This window comes from Sander lucioperca, chromosome 11 (genome assembly GCF_008315115.2).
Source record: "Sander lucioperca isolate FBNREF2018 chromosome 11, SLUC_FBN_1.2, whole genome shotgun sequence".
Lineage (NCBI taxonomy): Eukaryota > Metazoa > Chordata > Actinopteri > Perciformes > Percidae > Sander > Sander lucioperca.
This window is the reverse complement of record NC_050183.1, coordinates 20,009,347-20,017,391: the sequence shown is the minus strand read 5'-3', so window position 1 is coordinate 20,017,391 and position 8,045 is coordinate 20,009,347. Positions and strand designations below refer to the sequence as shown.

The following is an 8,045-nucleotide window of genomic DNA, read 5'->3' as shown; positions in this document are numbered from 1 at the left end:
TGCAAAGGTAATAGTAAATAAAACATTTGTCAAACACTGAATTTTGTTTTTATCTCTACATATGTTTGGTTTTGGTGTGATTATTTTAAAAGGTGAAAAGTGTTGCTGTAACTGTTTTATGTAGCTAGGCATGTAGTGTGAGTGCAATGTTGATGAACGTTATACTGTTTTGTTTTGATACGTAGCTGGCTAACTCAGGCAGAGTAGGTTAGTCGTTGCCATGGTGACAGTAGACTGATGACGTGATGAAGTGTGATAAGATTGGAGCGTGTCATTTAAAACTATTTTAATGGTCAATCAATGTCGGTACATGTTTTCCGTAACATGTTTCATTTTTAACGTGAAGTGATATTTATTTTACATGATAGACCTTTTAATTACATTGTTCAACTTCTACCATTCAGGAATGAAAATAAAATTAGCAACATTGTAGTTTTGTGTCATAAAGTTAAATAGCCTATACTAACACAGGATACGGTTAGTGTGGTCCCTCATCCACTTTTTCACTACTCATTAAACATTCATTTGTCTAGTGAGAACCATGGATGTATTAAGAGAACTAGCAGTAAATTCCATTTTTAGATACTTCTGAATCATCATCAATTTGCACAATGGTGGCCTACAACTGCAATGTATGCATCTATCAACGGTGAAGTGTTGCATTGTGGGACTAACAGCAATAGGTATTGTAGGCTATCTGACTCTATCATTTTTTGTGGCATTTTGACAAATGTTAAGGGTACTCTCTAGTGTAATATCTTACACTTTCAGACACAAATCAAGACACAAATGACATTAGGATAGACAGAAATAGATCAAAATACATTTCCAAGTTCTTATTTTGTGTCCCTTTGATAATGGTTCTGTTCTCTCTATAAGTAAGTGAAAAAAAAAAAGTCTTTTATGTTAAAATTCCTACAGATTTAACAGACAATTTAGATGTTCCTTTTTACTGTCAATCTAGTGTTCCATATCCAGTCCAGTAGGGGGAGATTATACACCTCCAAGCTGGCTCTCCAACCACTAGGAGTTAGTGGCTGTGGTGGCCTGTAGGAAGGTGTGGTTCTTCATTAATATAATTATATATATATATATATATATATATAGTATTTGAGTGTTTTTTCTATTTTACATAAATAGGCTATTTCAATTAAACATTATGATTTTTTTTCAATAACTTCCATCTATTGTACACAGTGACAAATTTAACACTAAATTGTATCACTACACAGGACACACATCTTTATATGGGTTTTATGTTTTTTTTTTTTCAATTTAATATAAATATTTGTATGGAAAATGCCTAATTCTTTTTCAATAGCCTCCATGTCATGTTATCCAGTGACTCAATTTAACATGCACTGTATGACACACTTCAAAGTCAGGTGAAGTTTATATTTATAGTCCTTAATCACTGTAGTGTTTTAAAGGGCTGGACCTCCTTCATAGGCTGCAGACCATTTATATATATCCCCAAATGTGTAATATGTGAGAGATGTCAGGGAGCTCTGCATTTAATTTTCTATGTGCTTCACTTTCTACCATCACATTTATTGCAGGATGGGTCAGTGGAACCATGAAAACATGAAACCAGTCTGGTCTATACTGTAGTTGATGTTGATAAAACAGTAACATGATAGACTTTGCCAAAATGACATGTTTTGGGGTGAGAAATTACAATAATATTGGTAAAAAAGAATTAGCCACAGTCATCACACCTGATTTTATTGGGTGAGAGGTTAATAAGTCATTACACATAATGATGATCATGATGTAGATTGGCAGGAAGTAGTGAGAGGCCTTCACCTTTGCCTTTATTTATTTATTCTGGCTGCTTAGACGTGTGGACAGACTTGTAGCCAGTAGCGTGGTGCCAGTCCCGAGTGATGATGACGACAGCAACCAGCATGCTTGGGATTAGAGGAGGTCCGAGTGTTTAAAACCACTTGTATCTGCTGCTGTACCAACACTACATGACCCCCCTCTAAATATACACACACCCTGGCAAGCTCTCAGAATCTGTGTGAGTATAAATCCATGAGTGAGTGTGAGAAACAGAAGTAGGTGTGTGTGTGTGTGTGTGTGTGTGTGTGTGTGTGTGTGTGTAATGGGACATAACCACAGGGTCCAGGTCTAGTTGGCTCAGGCAGGCTGTGACCGGATGGGTGTCACAGTGTAAGAAACTACAGCTCGTTGTAGTTCTGTAGTTCTGTAGTTGGAACTACAGCTAGTTGTAGTTCCAACTAGCTGTAGTTCCAATGAGACAACCTGTAGGAGGGCCGAAGCAGGAAAAGTTACATAGTGTTGCTTTAAGCCATCATTTTATTTTTATTCAATTTCCATCTCAGTGTCTAATAGACACTCACTTAAACAGAGCGGTTACATATAACAGCTAACTTTGTGCACTAATGACGACTTTTAAAGTGTCCCCCAAGATTTTTTTGATACTTGACGCAAAAGTTGCTCCCCAAATATGTTTACATTTCCTACACTGTCAGAAGGACGCAAATCCACGTACATAAAGTTACAGCTGAGTTTATTTGCCTTCTGATATAATCAATAAAGGGACCCCAAATCTTAACACATTTCCAATAAGAGTCAGATGAGGAATACCTAATCTCCTCTAAATTGGAGAATGGTTGAGTCAGGGTGTACAATTATTTCAAGTCACACTAGTATCATCAATACCTGCAACAAGATGACACTTCAACTTCAACTAGCAGGTATGACAGTTATAAAGTAAGACTGAGGTTATTGGCAAAAAAAAGCTTTGGCTGGTTCAATAAGGTCAGTGTTCACACAGCTGCATACCAATATCAGTCACGGTCAGTGGCGCAACTACCCAGTGTCAGAGGGGTATGCAGCGACAATTTCAAACCATACTGGACATTTAGTTTTGTGTGGTCTAACAGAACTCCTACCTGATGTCATCACTGGTCTCATCTCTACGTGATGCCATCGCCGACCTCATGTCTGTCTCATTCACTCCTTGCCTGTGTTCTTCTCCACTAAGACATATTGTCAAACAAACATTATGTAATAGATTTTTCATTAGTTTTTCCATATCAATAATATTAAGAAATGAATCTGTTGGTATCAAGTGGTATCAATGAAATGAGCTCACTGTTAAATCTAGCAGCCTAAATTCAATTCTTAAATCAGCCTAGTGATGGCATCAGATAAGACAACTATTATGCAGTAAGGTCGTGCTGCTGTTGAAATTACATTCACATTTTGTATTTTAAATATTTATATATTTTTTTCATATTTATTTATTTTTCTTCTTGTCATTTATTGTGCATGCTACCTTATATTTACCAGTTGTTATTTGACCTTAAGAAAATAGGATTGGTACCATGGTTTAACCAAAATCTAAATGTAGCTATCAGCAACATTGGCTTGCATTAAGTTAGCAAACACTAGCCAGTCTGTTAACATGGATATTTGCAAGCCTCCAAGTTTGGTAGCAAATATATGCATATATCCATGGTAAACCAGAGTTATAGCATTAGTTATGTTTTCCAGATTATTCTCATTATTGTACATGGTACCTTATATGTATCAGTTTTCAGCTCAGCAACCGCACGAATATAATGTAAGAGCTCTAAACCATACGAACGACACAAGCAACAGGAGCAAAAATAAAAGACAGAAGAAGTCGTTTAAAAAATGTGTTTGGTTTCTGCAGATACGAGACTGAGTAAGTGTTGGAGGGGAAAACAAGATTGTGAATCGTATTAAAGGTTAAAACCATTTACTGTAAATATTAACAGTCTATGGTTAAATAACGGGCTAAAACATTTGGATTAAATATAAATTCTTAAAAAAATTGTATATATTTAGTCAACTGTATAAGTTACAATGTTTATTTCTTCACAGTGTGACTCCTAATACATATGGGAACTGATTTAGACAGGAGATTGGCTTCGCTTTTATTGATCTGTCTGTGATATCAATATATATCTGTGAGATTCATGTTCCGTTTTATTTATTTATTTGTCTTTAAGGTCATACAACCTTTTTATACATTCAAGTGACCTCACTGCAGCACAAATATTCTAATAGCCCAGTTTTTCCTGAAAAAAATGATGTTCATAAATTGACTGTAGACAACAGGGTTGATGTTTTACAAGCTTTTTTAGAAAATAAAACCAGACGGACAATGAACTGTAAAAATGACCTTAGGGCTGGTAGGGTTAAAGACAAACTATTTGAATCAAGCTTTTTTTTTTTTTTTTTAATCATCTTCATATAAGTGATTCTTTTTTCCACCGTCAAGTTATTTTAGTAACCCTAATGTTGTCAATACAGCGTGATGAATACTGCGATAGTGTCTGTGCAGTTACCTGGTTGTCCTGTTTGATGATGTTCTGTGCTGCCAGAGTGTTGTTCTTCAAGTTGCGGGCCAGGTGAAGCATGTCCTCAGCAAGTTTCTCCTGCAGGTTGTGGTGGTGCTGCAGGACGGCCTCCAGCTCTGCAGCAGACTGACGCTCATCCAGAGGAAGACCTCTGCACAAGGTGGGACAGCCTGGTTAACATTTTGATTTTGGGCACAGTTACAACAAAAAGTGATACAAGTTCCTAGTTTGCTATCGTTTGAAAAGCAGTTGGCAGTGAGGAGGGATTTATGATTTAACAGAGCTTGGAACGAGCCTGAACTTTACAGCAGCAATCACGGTTTGTTACAGCCCTATATGTATCTCAATAAATAAATAAATACAGTATACATTAGTTCTTTGAGACAAGAAATAATATGTGCAGCTTTACCTTCTGTTTCGCAAGTCGGTTTCTGACATGTCTATAGAGAGGAAAGGAGAACTTCATCATATCACTCTCAATCAGAAGATTAGCCTGTTTAAATATCAAGTATCATTTTTCAGTCAAGACACTGAATTTAAGATGCCTTTGTATTAAAACTATTTCTTACCTTTGCCTGATACCCCCTGTAAGGACAGGACACAAAAGAAGGACATGTGTGAATTGGACAGAACAGGGCCTTAATTATTTATTCTTTAAATCTAGTTTTTCTACCAAACATTATAAGTATTTCATTTGGAAAGCCAAACTCTACAATGCAGTGCAGCCTAGGGGCTAAACTGTCCAACTTTGAAATGGTGAACAAATTGTAAATGGACTACTATCTGGAGGTGGAGTCAATTCAATTGTATTTATAGTATCAAATCATAACAAGCGTTATCTCAAGTTACTTTACAGATAGAGTAGGTCTAGACCACACTCTATAACATACAAGAAGGACCCAACAATTCTAGTAAATCCCCCAAGAGCAAGCATTTAGTGCGACAGTGGCGAGGAAAGTAGTGAGCAAAACAATGCAGATGTCATCCATCATCTTTTATTTCTACAGCATTTAAATCTCAGTAGTGAACCTTATATCTTGACCACTCTGCATTTTAGCTCAACCGTGTACATCTCATCCTACCGTGCCAAGCAGCTTGTCCCTCATCTCTCCTGTACACCGGGCCTTCGTCTGCATGTGGACAGTTTTAGAGACAGGCATCCTCTCATTGGCTATTGTGGGTGTTCGTCCGGGGGCGAGGAACTGCTAAAGCTTTTTCTGTTGGTGAAGACTGTGAACGAGGACAGCAACGACATGAGATCAAAAAACTGTCTGAACAGGAGAAAGTACTGCCATGAATATTAAAGTGGCAATAATGTGGAAAATGCCAGTAATCTTGAAAATGATGAACTTGTAAAATATTGCCACTGACCAGTTTCTCTGCCTCAAGAAGTCCTTTCAGAAAATCTATTTTTCTTGTGTATTCAGTCAGCATTTCCGCTGTGGGTTTGCTGCGAAAAGCACAGGTTGTTATTGACTTGGGTTTTACATATGAGCAATAATAAAACATTAAGATGCACGACCGTAATGAGAGATGTTACCTCAGGCTTTTCCTCAGAGCCACCAGCATCTCCTCCAGGGCACCAACATACTAGTGGAGAGAAAACACACAAACAGTGGTTGTATACGTCAGCTGACATTTGTTTAGATTTGTTTAGTTTTAAACAGACGTGAACTTCAGAGATGCCAAGCTGCCTCTGTCTTTTGCATAAAGTTTAATCAACATATATTATAACCTTCATGAAGGTAGGATTTATTGCAGGCATGTTGTATAACACTGCATTAGTGTTAGCTAGATGTATCTAATAAACTGGAAACTGAGTGCTAAAGTGTGAAGTGTAACGTTACCAATTTTAACAGTTAACTGTTGAAATGCACTGTGTAATATTACAACAACAACGGTAGGTAACAATAAATGTGGTAACATGACGTGCATAGAGTTGTAGCTAGGCCTAATGTAACTATGAAATTGGATACAAACTGTTTTATTTCGTAATTGCCCCTTTTGGTTTGTGGAGTTAACTACATCTAACTAAAATCAGAATCAGAATCAGAAATACTTTAATAATCCCAGGGGGAAATTATTTTTGTTACCACTCCAGGTATACAACAACATATATTATCCATAACATATATTAATAAAAACAAATATACAGTAATAATAAATAAATATGAAATATGAAATGTACAGTGTAATGTACAAAGAGAAATGATTGTCTATGTTGGGATGATTATAGTGCAGTAAAATAAAGAGAAGTAATTGTCCATATTTGAGATGAGATGATTACAGTGTGTGCCTCTCTGAGGGAGGTGTTAAAAAAGTAAAAGCCAACCAGCTGATGTTGGTATTATCTTCTGATTTATACTTTGTAATAACAATGTCAAGGTAACTAAACAGTGACTTTTGTTTTTCTATCTCAACAGAAACTGAGACCCATTGAAGAGTGTCTGCTGTTCCTGATGTACCTGTCCGTGGGTTTTCCTCTCAGGGACCTTGCAGAGAGGTTCAGCATTCACCGCACTACTGCAAGTCGGATCATCTCCACATGGACTCATTTCCTGTACTGCCTGCTGGGAAGCAAGCGCCTTTGGATTCCTCCAGAGACAGTGAGAGCTCACCTGCCACCTGAGTTTGCAGCTTTTTCTGATACACAGGTGGTCCTTGATTGTACAGAGATATTCTGTCAGACGCCATCCTCTCTGCTCCTTCAGAGTGAGGTTTTCTCTACCTACAAATCACACACTACATTCAAGGCCATGATTGGCATGGCACCCCACGGTGCTGTCACCTTTGTGTCTGGACTGTATGCAGGTTCTATGAGTGATCGCGAGATCTTCAAGCTGTCTGGGATTGTAAAGCTGCTGAAGCCAGGTATGGCGATCATGGTAGACAAAGGGTTTGTTGTGGACAACATTGCTCCTTGTAAGGTGTACCGGCCTGCCTTTCTCAGCAACAAACAACAAATGAGTCGAGAGGATGTCAGACAGACACAGTCAATTGCACGTCTGAGAGTGCATGTGGAGAGGTGCATAAGGAGAGTGAAAGAGAACAAACTGTTCGAATGTGGAAACATTGATGAATTGTTCAGTGTGGCCTGCTTCCTGGTCAATTATCAGAATGGGCCGTTAGTGAAGGCATGGGCAACTCAGCAATGAATTAGTTTTCTTGACTGCTAAACGACAGTGGGGACAACTGAAGCCACGTGTGCAAAACTCTTAACTACAATCTGCACTACCACCAGTCACCTGAGCTAAACAGTTCACATTACCTGCTAAACTCATTCACAGCAACACAACTCTTAACACACGTCTCAAAACAGGCTCAGTGCAGCCAAACACTATGAACAATCCTCACTGAGATAACACACACTGTCACTCAGAACACACTGAGACATACACAGTGTCACTCAGAACACACTGAGAATAAAAACACTGGCATCAAACACCAATACAGAAATCACAAACTTTTCATCTTTACAGTTTGAGTGACTTCACACTACTCAATAGTTTCTTTAAAGAAAAGATATAGATTTTATAATATACCAATTCTACGTAAGGTAAACCAGAAGGAATGACAATCAGCAGTTTGCTTCAATATAGTATTTTGTCTCTAGTAATTTATGGAAAGGTGCCTAACAGTAACAAAGAATAGTGTGACTAATCCTGCCTCTCTCCAGCATCATGTGGC

At 37.7% G+C, this 8,045-nt stretch overlaps 1 long non-coding RNA gene across 1 annotated transcript; it reads right to left on the bottom strand.

Moving 5' to 3' along the window:
* Positions 1-5,739: 5,739 nt before the first annotated feature.
* On the bottom strand, positions 5,740-6,193 carry LOC118496296. The gene is made up of 3 exons (XR_004898839.1): positions 6,094-6,193; positions 5,899-5,948; positions 5,740-5,808 (listed from the first exon to the last, which is right to left on the bottom strand). It is a non-coding gene; the product is annotated as an uncharacterized LOC118496296 (long non-coding RNA).
* Positions 6,194-8,045: the final 1,852 nt, after the last annotated feature.